General features: G+C 39.6%; 1 long non-coding RNA gene across 1 annotated transcript in view; it reads left to right on the forward strand.

The window, feature by feature from the left end:
• The window catches only part of LOC122826999, a 121,778-nt gene that overhangs the window by 50,843 nt on the left and 55,025 nt on the right, over positions 1-15,910 (forward strand). The window contains exons 6-7 of the long non-coding RNA XR_006369913.1: positions 3,666-3,724; positions 4,492-4,570. This is a non-coding gene — a long non-coding RNA (uncharacterized LOC122826999). The remainder of the gene's footprint in view (positions 1-3,665; positions 3,725-4,491; positions 4,571-15,910) is intronic.

Genomic DNA, 15,910 nt, shown 5'->3' on the forward strand with positions numbered 1-15,910 from the left:
ATTTGGTTTAAAAGTCAAACTTTTGTCAAGCTAATTGGTACTAAATGCTGTAACCTTTCATCAGAACATGCAGTTTAAGCTAAACGCTGTGATATAACGTTAGATTTTCCTCTTTTTTACGTCTCAGCTGCACTTTGTCGCACTGAGTACAAGCTTTCAGCAACATTTTTGTCTACAAAATGGATCTTAGTGCTGTTCATTAAACACTCCGGCCCTTTTCCTGGCTGTACTTCAGTTAGATTTGTCAGTGAAAGGTGTTATTAAGGCTCTGAATTATCCAAACGCAAGAAAGTAAAAGCATCAGTTTATTATAAGTTTGGACCCTTATAGCAACCTTCTGTTAAATGCTCCAAACTAATCGCGGATGCTCAGAAGGAGAAGCTCTGACAAGATTTGGCCCCAATTAAGCCTCTGTGCACGACTTCAGCAGATGGAGGGGGGCAAAACTTTCACATACTGTTGTGGCTCAGAGGTTTCTCTCTTTTTCTCACAGGAGAAATTTGGACGAGATGGAAAACTGTGCTGCTAATTAGCTGGGGAATTCGTCCACGTCCATCTCTCACATCCAAACAGGAGAAAATACATGAACCAGTCCTGGAGATGAACTGAAAGTAATGTAAAGTTTCTGTCTGGTCGGAAGTTGCAGTTTTGAATCCCTTGATTCATTTTGATTCAGAAGGTTTTGCATAATCAGCCCGTATTATCACTCCTCCACCACCATACTCCAGCATTGAGCTGCATTTTGTTACCTTTACAACTTGATTTTGGTTTCAAATATCCAGAATATCCACAGGTTGCCATTTTGCTCTGTCTTTTGCCTTTGTGTTAAACTTGATTTATTTTGGACCAGCTTCTGAAATGTGAGTCCTGGGGAATTAATTCATAAATCTGTGCCGCCATTTTCATTTAGAGATCTTTAATTTTCTCTAAGCTGGTAAAAAACTATCATGAATGTAGAAATTTAAGTTTGTTTTTTACAATTTCTCAGTATCAGACTGATGGGATTTGATCTAATTTCGATCTAAAACCACACCTTAACAAATTAAGACATATTTTCAATTTAAAAAATATTGAATAAATAGAAATTTGAGCTGAGCATCAAAAATATTTATTATTTTTAATCTGTTATTTACGATATTTTGATTATTAGCATCGTGCTGCTGCAACATGTTAGCATTCGCTATGAGGCTAACTCCTTTTAGCACAGCTTGAACACAACAACAGTCTATTTTAGCGCCATTCAGATTGTTCTAGAAACAAAATGAATCCCCAGTGAGGTCAAGAGCAGCGGCTCCGTCGTCTGTTAGCGTCAGATCTGGACGTACCAGAAACACACCAGATTAATTCGGTTAATGTAATTAATTAATCAAGATTAACACGTTAAAAGCCTGTGCTGTTGTCTTTCCACTCTGGCGTTGTGTTTGGGCACTACTTATGCTCCATATCAGTTTACAACCAAGTCTGATAATGATCATAAACACCTTAAAATGATGTTACTGGAGTATAAGATTGTCTCTCTGCCTTGGTGTTGTGGTTGTAAACTCATTACTAAATTTAAGTTTTAAATCGAGTTCAGACATTTTATTGCCGATGTTTTTCAGCCATGGTTGCTAAACTTCAGAAGTGTTGAGAAACATCAAGTTCTGTCATCAGATAGGAAATGTAATCCTTTCTGGAAAGGTTTCGTACAAACATAGATGTAATGCATGACATCAGTGGAGCGTCGATATCATCTTTTCAGAAGGTTGTTATTTTCACAAGTGAGGCGTTCACCTGCTGGAATAAAAGATCTTAAACATGAGCGTGAAGCCAAACATGGCAGTCCTCATCGCCTCAGAGGTCAAACGAGGAGCAGCCGGGCCTGGGAGAAGCACTCCCGTCTGCAGCTATTATATCATTTCCTGTTCTGTTTCCTGTCAACCTCAGTGGCCAAAACTGAGGGAGGAAAAATCCCCTTAATGGGCCTTTTTTTTTTTCAACCAAGTGGGAATACAGAATTTATGAAGAAATGTTGGGAAAGGAGCAACAGCTCAACAAACGGGACTTTTAGCAGAGTAGTTGCACCTTTTTAACTATTTATGTTTATTGTATGAGCCACTCGCTTACCTGATAAAAGAGCGGACGCCAGATAAAATTATTTTAAGTGGGAGCACAACGGTGGAGGTGCTTATGATAATCCAGACACTTTGATAAGATAAGCTGCTGCCTCAAGGTAAGCGACCAGAGGAAGGGGAGGAAGTGGAGCCACCACTGCCGCCATATTTCTTCCTTCTGCCACGCCGCATCCCCGTCCAAGTTCGTGTCGCCGAATTTATTTGCATAATTCACACCTTCTCTGTTAACCCTTCAACAAACAATATCCTCCCTTTGAGTCAGAGCTGAAAATGTGCTTTCAGGTTTCAGCGTATTCAAGCAGTTCCTGTAGAGAATCGTTTATCCTGATAAATGTTTCTCATTGTAGGGATTTTATTCCAATTAAAAATGTTTAAATACTGTTGGGATTGTATTTCACTATTTTCTCCATTTTTTGATGAGAGCAATTTAAAGACACAAATCAAACTTTTGTTTATGTAACTGGTGTCCAAAAGAAAAGGTGACGTAAAATTGCAAACAGGGAGATAATAAATAGTCATAATTGTCACTTCTTTTATTATTAGTATAGTACCACAAAATATGAGTCCATATCGCTCAGCTTTAGTACGCAATCATATTTATTTTCTAAGATTTTAAATCTTCTGATTGGGGACAAAACATGTCTTTAAAATATGAGAATAATTTATTTTTGTCTGAAAAAGGGCTGCAGGGTTAATCTGAGTTTTAGAAATCATTGGAAATGTTTCAATTTTCAAATTTTTCTCAATGTCTAAAGTTAAATCAGTTACAAATACAAAAATTATTTTATGAGAAACATTAAATTTTGTTGCATTTTATCTTACTTTGTCTCTGCTGCAGAATGTAGAATACTATGTGGAGACGTAGTATTTTAGTTTTAGTATATTTCTGTTGTTTTTATCTCCAATAAAAACAATAGAGTGTGGTTCTGGAAAAGTTTGAAAACATACCTTGAGTGTTGGAAAAGTGTTGAAACCCTTCAAGTAACCAGAAACAGGAAACTGTGTACTAAAACTCAAGGAGCTAAAGGAGGTTTTCCGCTGACTGTGCATCAGTTTGTATCCAATAGTTTGGTGGGAAAGAATGTCGGACTGAGGAGTTTAAATCCAAGAACGAGTACTGGAGAGGCAATGTTTGCTTTAAGGATGCAGAATTAGAAGTACAAAGAAGGTCCAAAAGAAATGCATGGCATGTTTGAAGACAGAGAGAAAAGATGTTGCATGAAAAGGTCTGTAGTGGCAGAGATGTATGTTCTAGAGCTGTGAGACAGTAGTGAGGTGTGCTGTAGGACTCGCAGAGTTCAATAGAGGAAAAGAAACTGCTTTCTTTTTCATTAGTCTGCAGATTTTTTGCATTAAAAGTCTGCTGTGCTTTGATATAAACTAACAGATTTTTATTCCCCTTTGTGAGTTGTTCTATTGAAATGTTCAGAAACTAAAGGCTCTGAAGAAGTCGGTCTAATTCACAACTTGACATATTGGTGCATGTGTTTGTTTTCCTTCCTTTTGAACAGGTTATGTAACCACTGCAGGTAATTTGTTGTGATGTTTTAGGGACCTCCGGAGAGCGGCTCCCCAGGGATCAGCTGTAACTAACAGCAGCAGCCTTGCAGGTATTTTCCCTCATAAAGACACTTTGTTTTCTTGTCTTTGTTCCTTTTCTCACTTTTTGCTGCAGCTCTCTCTCTCTTGTTCTCCTGGCTTGATTACCTCAGTCATAATTTTCTTTAATTTCCTCTGTATTTTGGGCTGTCTCGCCCTTCTTTCCCTCTGCCTTTTTAATGAAACGGGTTGGTTTGTTTTGACTCCCGCCAACAGTCTTTTTTAACCAGCATAATTAAACATGCGTGTTAACAAAGGCAGCTAATGAGGAATACAACAGTAGGAACAATAGGTGCTGATTAGACAAAGGGAGTCTGATAAAGCTCGCAGTTGGAGTTTGTCTACCTGAAGACACCTGTTCTCTCAGGCTTTTTCCACACTTATAATTGTTATAATTGTTGCCAAGTCATCAAATCATCACATGCTTTGTCTCTTTTTTTGCAGGTTTAACACTAATCATACATTTTATGTTAATTCTTATTATTTGACAAGGTTTTTAAAAGTAATATTTGTAGTAATATTAATCTGTGTTCATACTGGAAGCTACAGCTGCAACATGGGGGCAGGGATTTGCTTTCAAAGTAATGTTCACCTTCTTAAAGTCAAAATGCATCACCTTTAACCCCCAATAAACATGTATTTAAATTTTTTTATAACATATAAAGCCACTTTCTTGTAGAAACACTCCTGACAAGCATCATCTTTAACATTAGTCTTCATTTTAAGAGAATCAGTGGATATGTTTGCAACTTCTGATCTCATTTTCTGTTTTACCTAGAAATCACCTGAGCAACGCAGGATGAAAGTTAAAGCCGTCATGAAACTGCTCACCCTCTTCAAGCATTTGGTATGCCGAGGTGAGTGCAGAGTGTCCACATAGAGTAGCCTCACATTTTGGTGCTGTGTGTGTTTTATTTCCTGTTTTCAGAAAGTCAGAAAACAAGATATTATAAATATCTGAGGTTAAATTATGTCAAAAGTAAATTGGTGCTTGTTAGTTGTTGTCTTTCAACTATACATTAACTTGAAGTCAACGCTTTAGCATTAGCCTCCCCTAAATACCATCTTGGTGAAGCCCTTTAGCATTAGCGGATAACGTTTATGATTTGTGATTTTGTTTGCTTTTTCTTTCTCTTTCGTTTTTTTCAGCTCTTTCTTGTGTATTCTGCAGCAATCATTTTGCAGATTTGCATTCTCACAGCTGTTTTGCATAGAACAGCATTTTGTCTAGTTGCTAAAAAGCTGCTTTTCTTTGGGTAAAATGTGCCAAAAGAAAAGACAAGAGAAGAAGATGTATGGTTGTAGTCTTTCACATGCAGATATAATTTGAATTTGAAATTAGCGCTTTAGCATTAGCCTCCATTAAACACCATGTTTGTGTAACGCTTTAGCATTAGCGGATAATGTTTATGACTTGTGCGTTACGGTTAGCGCAGTTAGCTTTTGTAGCTAGGCACTGCCTAAACGAAACCATTTAGTTTTCGTCTGGCAGTGCAGAAAACTTCCTCCAACTGTTCAAATTCCCTCCAACTTTAATTTCATTTTGCATCACAATCCGAACAATAATGGCTGAAGAGTTGCCTCCACTGAGCGCATTGTGTGAGTTTATCGTTGCAGTAATAATATTTCTGGCTTTGAGTGCAAAAGGTTTTGTGAAGCAAGTGAGAAAATCAGCCCAAAAAAAGGGACTCGCTGCGTAAAGGTTATTTACACCATGTTTTTTTTTCTTTTGGTGGAGAGGAGACCTTTTCAGCCACACAATAGTGCTTTTACATGGAGGAGCAGCAACCTGACACACCGTAAAGTACTTCTGGAAAGCTCTCCAAATACACGGCGGGGGAATGAAGGAGGCTACAGATAAGAGTCGACTTGTAAAACATAATTATATTCCCGTCGGCGGGGAGCGCGGCGTTGAAAGGAATGCATTTAACCTGTGATTCATGCATGGCAAGGAGTTGTCGGGGGGGTAGAGAAGAACAGCAGTTAAATTGTGGAGGTAAGAAGGCTTGAATAAAGTGAAGCTAAGGTCAGACCATCTTAGGAGAATAATTTGATTCAGTGCTTCTCTCCCTTGGAGGCTTTCTCTGCAGGGAAAAGGATTATATGTTTCTACTTTTTCTGCTCCCGTAGGATAGAAAAAGGTCTGCTGGTATTAAAATCCCCTCAGCAGGTTTGGAAATGAGTAATTCCAGAAAGTGAGGGTGTTTCCTGCTTATTCTGCAGCACAAACTTGATTGAAACTTGATTCAGTCATTCAGAATTGCCTCTAAAAAAAAAAAAGAGGTCAATTTCCTGCTGCGTCTTGTTTAAATTAATTCACAAAGGCTTCATCTAACTTGGGAGGAAAGTCCAGATGAGTATCAATCTATTGTATGGTAAGGAATATTCCATTTAGGCAAACAGCTCCAGCTTTGTTTATCAGATATAAAGGAAAACCTTGAATGCGTGCACTGCTTACCTCCTCAGCTTCCGACTATTTCCGCGCTGCAGTAAACACACAGCTATTGTTTTACTGGCAGGGGGGGGCAGTTTTCCCAGGCGCACCGACTGACACAGACAGGGAGAATCAAACATTAACACACTTCTGCCTCTTTCTACGTCATGAGTTGCACATGATCTTGTCAGATTAAATCAAATTAAATCCGTTTTTGCCAAAATCCAATGATTTCCAGTTAAACGTCTCAAAGAGTAAATAAACCAGAACAGAGGCTGAAATTGGAGACTTTTATAAAGACATCATTTTGATCTGCAGTTCTCCAGACTTTCTTTGGACTTTGGCTGCTTATTTAATCTGTTTTAATCCATTTCTTGTACACGATAGCTTATTGTGTAGCATAAGAGATGCTAAGTTTATTTCTTTGAAATGATTGTGATTGAACTAAAACTTAATTTTAAGTGTTATCGTCGTTATTTACCAATTTTATCAACAAAAAGTAGATCAGAGTGACGGCAGTTGGTCTCAGATTGAGCTGAACGTTAGTAAAAACCTCTTTTTGACAGATTAAAAGACGTATTTGAGTTGCTTAGCAGACTAATAATCCTTTGAAAATGATCAGCTACTAAAGTACAAGGATGGGAAAAACCTGAAAAATGATTTATCAAGATGACTGTAAAAGGATATAATACAGTCTGGCTGATTTGAAATGCTAGAAAGAGCTTGCAGTATGGTAATATTAATTATTAGAAAAATTTAACATTTTTAAAAGTTTATAATAACCAGGATTAGAAGAAGAATAAAATAACATTAAAGTAACACATTAATTATTGTATTAGTAATTGTAACGATCATAATTTATTTAATAACACGAGAATATTAATTATTTGGATTAAAAATAATATTTACAATATTGTTAAAAAGGAAAATATTGCAAAAGAGTTTTAACCACAATGATTACATTAGTAATAAAAATGATGTTAATGCAATTAATAAGAATATTAATAATAATAATTTACAGAATTTTGATTGTAATTGTAGTCTCTGGATTTATTTGTCTCTGCATAGTTAACGATGAGGATCCCAAATATGTTTTATCTCACATAAAATCTGCTGTACAACGGAGGAGCATCGTTAAATATTGTTTTACATTTAATGCTGAACAGGTGCTACTGACGTTAGAATGGAAACCAAACAAAACATTCCAGTTTTAGTCCCGTTTCAAGATTAAATTTGGCTCTTTTTCTGGTCCGACAGTGGCAGTTTTTTGATGTTTACCTTTGCATTTTTCCAACTAAAACCAGATCCATCCTGATAAAGCTGTTTGCAGGTAAACGCAAAATTACAGCTGGGCTTGAATTGCAGCCACGGCTCTCCAACAAAGTGTCTGCGCTCCCCCCATCAGGCAGATTTACAGTACTTGAACTGATACTCCATCTGGATCGCCTCCACTAAGCAGGTTGGCATGATTTGAATCAGGGGAGCTGCTGCTGCCTGCCTGCCAATCTTCACGCGTAAAGAGGAATTTGCTATTCAAATGTATTCAGTACTTATTTTGCCAGCTAAAAATACATACCAAGGATAAGGCACATTGTTCTGGAGGAGTCAGGAGGAGTACGGCAAGCTTTGAAGACCATTTTAGGTCCGCCTGTCTGTCCTCAGCAGATATTATTGGTACAATATCTGAGCTAGATGTGAAAGATCAGAGCGGTATCTGTTGCCCTGTGGGATTTTTGAGTCCTGTTGGGACTTCAAATCGAGGTTAACCTCCAAAGCTGTCACCTTCATCTGTCCCCCTTCTCCTGCTCCTCCTCCCCCTCCCTGCAGTGCTCTGAACTCCCCCTGCCAGAGAGTTTCTGCTTAAACTGCAGAGTGCCACCCAAGTTGGCCAAAGTGCACTTGCAGTCGGATCAAAGTCGTTTATTCTTTGGCTCGGCGGCGTGTGAAAGGTGATAACATTGCTTTGCGGTTCCTCGGGCGCTCGGCTCTGGGCAGCAGCGTTTGCCCCCACACCAGCTTCCCCGTCTAGAGACGGCAGAGCCTGAGCTTTCTTTTCTTCGAATTGTAATTAAAAGGGAATAATTATTTCTCAGCAGTCGTAGGCCAAACAAACAGACTGACAGCTCTCTTTTTTTTTCCATTCGGTGATGGCCCACTGTTGATGTCTCCCTGGTGTGTCCTTTTTCAGAGGCTTTCTGAAGCTGCCACTTCTTGGTTTTATTATCTTTGTCTCCAGCCCTGGCCCCTCGTCCCTATGCTGGCGCTGTTGGCATCGGCCTTGCCCCTGCCATCTCTCTGTTCGACACTCAACTTTTCCTCTCCACATGAAAGTGGCTGCCCGCTGAGAGGCCGACCACGTGGCCTGGACCGTACCTTTTGCTCCCAAACTTTCCTGACCTAATTAGTGCTGAATTAAATCGGACAGGATGCATTCATTATTAATTTCCCCGGGCTGGGGGTCTTGAAATAGACATTGGAAATGGAGATAGAGCGTCAGAGTGGTGAGTTTGAATTAGAAACTCTCTGGCATCGACTCCAGCTTCGTTTAAAGGCAGGGTTAGCAAAGCTACGCTAAAAGACGATTAGTTTCAGTAACAATCATGTTACTTCATTATTTGTATGTTCATCAAATATAAACGTGTAAAATAGTAATATAGCAGTTTACAATATGTATGCTAATTTGATTCAAGTTGACACAAATTGGATCAAATGTAACAGTTTGATACAAATTGTATTGAATTAGCATATATATTGTTGAAGAAAAAAATACAGATATGTAGCTAATTACCTTTTGCAGTGACGTATTTACAAAAAATGTTAAAAGTTATCTTGGGCCACCAAGCAGGTAGTGACTCTCTTCACTCTTCTGTTATAGGTGCAAACTCAAATTTGAAAAAACTCATTGTGGCCATTTTTAAAAACTACTTTCTGATTGATACACAGATAAAACTAGCGAAGTAATTTTTCTTGAATTCGACTATCCTCCATTGCTTCCTCTCGTCTTGGTGAGAACCGGGAGGCGGTGTGGCCTTTGAGTCGGGCAGACTCTGGCAGCCTGTAAGGTCTTCTGAAGATCAGTGGTTGGTTTGCAGAACGCCTCCGAGCTGCTACCTCCCGCAGTTGATGAGAAGAGAGCTGTTGACTCCCCATGTGAAACTTTTTTCATGATCCCTGGGGTGGGAATTGGTGCAAAAAGCAGAAACAACGAAGGCATCAAAACTAGTTTTAATGGTATTAACACATGCTTCATAGACCAGCAAATGCTTTTACTGAAACAAGAATGAATAATCTCCCAATCTATGATCAGACTGCATATTTATATATTATGTTTTTCTGGAAACTGCAAGAGGAAAACAGTGTCCAGACGAAGGTCAGGCAGTTTTTGGCACACTGAAACTAAACTAATTAACAGCTCTTTGGGTTGAAATAGAAATGTAAATACCTCCTGACTCTGGAGATGTGTATAATTGACTCAGCAGTACGTGGTTCATCTTGTGGCTTCTAAACCGGAGGAAGCAGCTATCTGTAGTGTCAATCAAAACACAAAGACGCTTGTTAAAAGAGTAAGGAATTCACTCACTGCTAGTTGTTAGTCAGCCATCTGAAGCTGACAGGAAAAAGATTCAGCCCATGCATTGCTCTACAGAGACACAGAAGGAAATATATTCTCCTTCACCTGAATATCTAGAGGAGCAAACTAGCACAAATAATGACCATTTCAGATCCATCCAATAAAGAAAGGTTTGGGTTTTTGACATTGTTAATCTGCTCTTTGACTGATGTTTCCATCCAAAACCACTCAATCTTTTGGAGTTCCCCCTACATATCCCATGAGTATTTCAATAGGTACCATGTAAGTACCTCAAAGTTCTCCTTGTAGGAACCACATTGGGTATCCTACGGAAACAGAGACGTTGAAGGAGTCCTTCAAAGGTACTTCCTGTACATACGTGTAGGTGTACCTACTACGACACTGTTGGTAACTTTGTATATAACTTCTAAGAATGGTTTAATCTCTCTATACAAACTCTAGATCTGCCTAGAAGTACCCTGTAGATACCTTTAACCTTGTACGTACTCTGTAGGTACTTCTTTAAATACCCTGTAGGTACTCCTATCATATCTTGTAGGATCCCTACCTTGGCAGATTAAGCATTTTTACCAAAACAATAAAAACCAACCTTAGAAAACGAAATGATTGAAAAGTAGCTTCTGATGTTTTTCAGAAATATTATAGTAATGAAGGTGTTTACAGATGTAAATGCAGGTATTTTCAGGGTGAGTTGGGTTTTATAAGCATGTTTTTACCAGCAGTTGGTGGAATAATTTCAGTCAAAGCTGTTATTCCCCAAAATACCGTCAGAAATGATGTGGAAAACATCACAACATAAAGCAAACCTGAGAGCAAAAGTTTGTCAAACATCAGTTCACGTTTTTTCGCCGACTATCTTCAAACTGCAGAGCTGATCAAAGCAGCGGAGGTGTCACAGAGGCTGAGAGGTAAAATATTCTCCAGTTTGTCAAATCAGAGCTGGATTCAAACATGGTCTGAGGAGAGAAAAAACAGAGGAGGAGAGACACAGGCAGCGATATGTAAAAGAGAAGAGATCAACCGTGCAGTCATGTCGTAGCCCAAGGCAAAGAGCTGCAGATGTAACAAAGACGAGGCCTGCGATTGTCAAGAGGCATGGATAATGATAGCTTTGCATGTAGGGTACAAGGCAAACATCAAGGCCATGCACATCGCAGTGCAGGACTTTAAAGGCAGCAGCAAGAAAAGCCTATGGAAGGAAAGAAGATGGTCCCAATATGGCCCCTAGTGGCCCCCAACGTGATGACAGAGGCAGGTGAGGGGGAACAAAGCAAATTGGATGGGCACAACGTGGAGCCAGTGTCAGGGCTCGTCTGTTTCTGGTTTGGAGGGCTTTATGGAGAAAAGTTTTCTTCTGTTTGTTTGATCCGGCTTGTTCTTCTGCATTCATTACACCAACTTCTCCTGAGTGGACAAGCTGGAGCAGAGCGAGGCCGTCCACAGATCTGTGTAACCGCGGGATTAAATAGATAAACACGGGTTTCATTTACTGTCTTTGTGGTTCACCATTACGGAGAGTCAGCTGAGGAAAGTCAGGACCAAATATCAGCTCTTCAGTTTCACTAAAACTCTGAGACAAGTTGAGCTGAACAGTAACAAACCGTTTGATTCACCATGTAGAAAGACAGAATGTCCATCCATCTGTCCTTCATCCATCCATCCATCCATCCATCCATCCATCTGTCCTTCATCCATCCATCCATCCATCCATCCATCCATCCATCCATCCATCCATCCATCCATCCATCCATCATCCGTCCATCCATCCATCATCCATCCATCCATCATCCGTCCATCCATCATCCGTCCGTCCATCCATCTGTCCTTCATCCATCCATCCATCCATCCATCCATCCATCCATCCATCCATCCATCATCCTTCCATCCATCCATCATCCGTCCATCCATCCATCCATCCATCCATCCATCCATCCATCATCCTTCCATCCATCCATCATCCGTCCATCCATCCATCCATCCATCCATCCATCATCCGTCCATCCATCCATCCATCCATCCATCCATCCATCCATCCATCCATCCATCATCCGTCCATCCATCATCCGTCATCCATCATCCGTCATCCATCCATCCATCCATCCATCATCCGTCCATCCATCATCCGTCATCCATCCATCCATCATCCATCCATCCATCCATCATCCATCCATCATCCGTCCATCCATCCATCCATCCATCATCCGTCCATCCATCATCCGTCATCCATCCATCAAATCCGTCATCCATCATCAAATCCATCATCCATCAAATCCATCCATCCATCCATCATCCATCCATCATCAAATCCATCCGTCATCCATCATCCGTCATCCATCATCGTCCATCATCCGTCCATCCATCATCAAATCATCCATCCATCATCCATCCATCCATCCATCCATCCATCCATCCATCCATCCATACATCAAACATCCATCCATCCATCCATCCATCCGTCCATCCATCCATCATCCATCCATCCATCCATCCATCCATCCATCATCCATCCGTCCGTCCGTCTGTCTGATGCGATTCTTTTACTAAAGTACATTTTCTTATAGAAAATCACCTTTTAAACTTCACCTGCACATTTTAAATGTTTTTTTACTTTTTAAAGTCATTTTAAATTTGTTTTTCATGCAACATTGTATTTACTTTATGAAGAAAAACTAAAGAGCTCAAGGGAAGTAAAAAAAAAGCCTGTGTAAAAAAATCTATTTGGAAAATTAAATTCTGACTCATTATCAGGACTTATCTTCTGACAGAAGACAAAAAATCCCCCAAAAATGGAAACAGTGGATTAATTTGAGTCATTTGTGCTCTGGACATTTATGACAGTAATGATCTTTAAAATCTAACAACATGGGAATTGACTCATTTGCAATTTCCTTCCATATTTCCTCTTATAACGAGAAAAATTTTCCTGAATTTGAAAAATATATTTTCTCTTGCACACAATAAATGACACAGAAGGCAAAATGACTTGATCCATTCTGAATGAAATGTTTATGCTTGCACATTTGGCCCAGGAAATATGTTTTCCTGCTTCCCAGTTGGTGCATCACTCGCTGTATCATAAACTTCAGGAGCAATTAATGAAATGATGATAGAGAGCTGGAGTTAGTTCAGGCAGGCGTGCAGCATTTCCCTCCTGAGTATTTATGTCTTGATTTTGTGTGTATTTTTGGTAAAAGTGCAACTTTTCACTTGGCGGGACTCCTCTTAATGACCGTTGGCTGCCAAATGTTTCTTCAGAAGTCATAAACATCATTTTTTTCCCACAGCCCGCTCCGAGAATACGCGCTGCAAAAAAAATAAATAACCTCCTTAACTTTATTCTGTGTCCGATCCAATTAGGAACACTTTGAGAAGTTCATCAGTGACTGCCAGGCTGCATTCTTTAGTCAGCGCTGCTGAAGGGCAGGAAAACATGATTTACTTGGAGATCCTACGGTTAAGGATACGACCCTGAAACTAAACAATGCAATTACAGTGTTATTTACCGACACTTCTGGAGATCTGGTCGTTGGCCTCCAGCTATTTGTTTGTGCTTCGTTTGAGTGACTGGGCCTGCTTCTGACTGTGTGGGTTGATGAATTTAGTGAAAACACATTAAAGAAAGATCTGTCGCCACTAGAATGTGATGACCCCAGAGCAGGTCTGCTTGCATACTGAAAATGTTTTGTTTTTCCTTCCATGATTTCCAGGAATCACCACCTCTCTCCACAGATCTAAGAGAGATTTTATGGTTAAAGATGCAAAGATGTGACACATGCCAAATGCGAACATCTGCAAAAACTCAAAATATTGCATTTTTGATCTAGTTTCTAGTGCATATATGTTAGTGTAAGACAAAAATAACTTTCAGCAAAATATAAGAGCTTGTTTTAAGTTAATAATTCCTTAATATTGATAGAAAGGTACTAGCTCTATTGGCAGATTATTTCACTTATAACTTGGAAAAAATGTTTAGGTAAAATAATCTAGCACTTTTCTCTCAGTACTAGAGAATCTTTCATGTAGTAAAAGCTGAAAGAATAAAAACTGGACCAATAATACTTAAGATTTAGTGTTTTTGCTGTGAAAAGCTTCATAACTTTGGTGAAGTAAGACATAAAAAGCAAATGTTACTCATGCATCTGGTCTGAAATCTTTGCATCTTTAACCAAAAAATCTCTCTTAGCTCTACTGAACTGCAACAGCAGTCTTGTGTTCTTCCATATTCTGGACTTTTCTGAAGCTTAGATTCATGTTTTTGTGATTTTGGCTACATTCATATAAAATTACTTCTTCGTTCTACAAACATTCCCTCTTTATACTGGGAGTCATTATCTTTCTTATCTTATCTTTCTTGTATGAGTTTGACTTCATGATCATATTCTGGTATTACTGCGACTATTTTTTATAATCCACTTTTGTAGAGACGAATTGAACTTAAAGTCCAAATAATTTGAAGGTGTAAAATAAGATGGCCGCCATCCTGCTTGCCTATTTGATGAAATCGATGAATCGCCCTGCTGTTGTTGGAGCAGTGTGAAGTAATCAGGGTGGAAGACGAGGTGTGAGACCGCCACACCCCAACATTCACCCTGCCTGTCCCACCATCCCCTCTGAAAGGAGACGTGGCTCCAACCGACAACAGGGGGGTCCGGCGTGTCACCCACCGCTCACCCCCAGGCCAGCGGTTGATCTGGCTGCTGATGGTTGAATCGGCGGCCTCGCCTGCTGGATGGGACCCTGACGAGACGTCTGGTCTCACACACGTCTCGTTCAAAGGTTAAGCACGCCATTAAGGGCGGCTCTGTGCAGCCTGTGCGCTCGGGCCCGATGGCCTGTGGTGTTTTCTCCGTGATTAGGCCGGCCGGTTTGACTGGCCTCGCGCTCATGAATCTCTAAGAGCTGAATGGCAACGAGGGTGCTAGCGGGAGCCGAATCTCATGGTGTAAGAAAGCTGCTTTCGCCGTGTCCGAACACAGAGGTATCTGAACCTTCAGCTGATTTCTGCATTATTTAGAGAGTTAAGAAGCTACAAACAGCAACCTTCTACTTTTGCAGATGTCCTAAACCAACACTGAATATTATTAACTTCATTTAATTGAGCGTTATGTGTTGCCCTGAGGAGAAGATGAAAATAAACTCTAAATTAATCAATATGCAGCCAGTTTCAACTGAAATAATCTTTCAAAAAGCAAATTCCATCCATCCATCCATCCATCCATCATCCGTCCATCCATCATCCGTCATCCATCCATCCATCCATCATCCATCATCCATCATCCGTCCATCCATCCATCATCCGTCCATCCATCCATCCATCCATCATCCATCCATCCATCCATCCATCCATCCATCATCCATCCATCCATCCATCCATCATCCATCCGTCCATCCATCCGTCCATCTGATGCGATTCTTTCACTAAAGTACATTTTCTTATAGAAAATCACCTTTTAAACTTCACCTGCACATTTTAAATGTTTTTTTACTTTTTAAAGTCATTTTAAATTTGTTTTTCATGCAACATTGTATTTACTTTATGAAGAAAAACTAAAGAGCTCAAGGGAAGTAAAAAAAAAGCCTGTGTAAAAAAATCTATTTGGAAAATTAAATTCTGACTCATTATCAGGACTTATCTTCTGACAGAAGACAAAAAATCCCCCAAAAATGGAAACAGTGGATTAATTTGAGTCATTTGTGCTCTGGACATTTATGACAGTAATGATCTTTAAAATCTAACAACATGGGAATTGACTCATTTGCATAAATTTCCTTCCATATTTCCTCTTATAACGAGAAAATTTTCCTGAATTTGAAAAATATATTTTTCTCTTGCACACAATAAATGACACAGAAGGCAAAATGACTTGATCCATTCTGAATGAAATGTTTATGCTTGCACATTTGGCCCAGGAAATATGTTTTCCTGCTTCCCAGTTGGTGCATCACTCGCTGTATCATAAACTTCAGGAGCAATTAATGAAATGATGATAGAGAGCTGGAGTTAGTTCAGGCAGGCGTGCAGCATTTCCCTCCTGAGTATTTATGTCTTGATTTCGTGTGTATTTTGGTAAAGAGTGCAACTTTTCACTTGGCGGGACTCCTCTTAATGACCGTTGGCTGCCAAATGTTTCTTCAGAAGTCATAAACATCATTTTTTTCCCACAGCCCGCT

Source organism: Gambusia affinis, linkage group LG24 (genome assembly GCF_019740435.1).
Source record: "Gambusia affinis linkage group LG24, SWU_Gaff_1.0, whole genome shotgun sequence".
In the NCBI taxonomy this organism is placed as follows: domain Eukaryota; kingdom Metazoa; phylum Chordata; class Actinopteri; order Cyprinodontiformes; family Poeciliidae; genus Gambusia; species Gambusia affinis.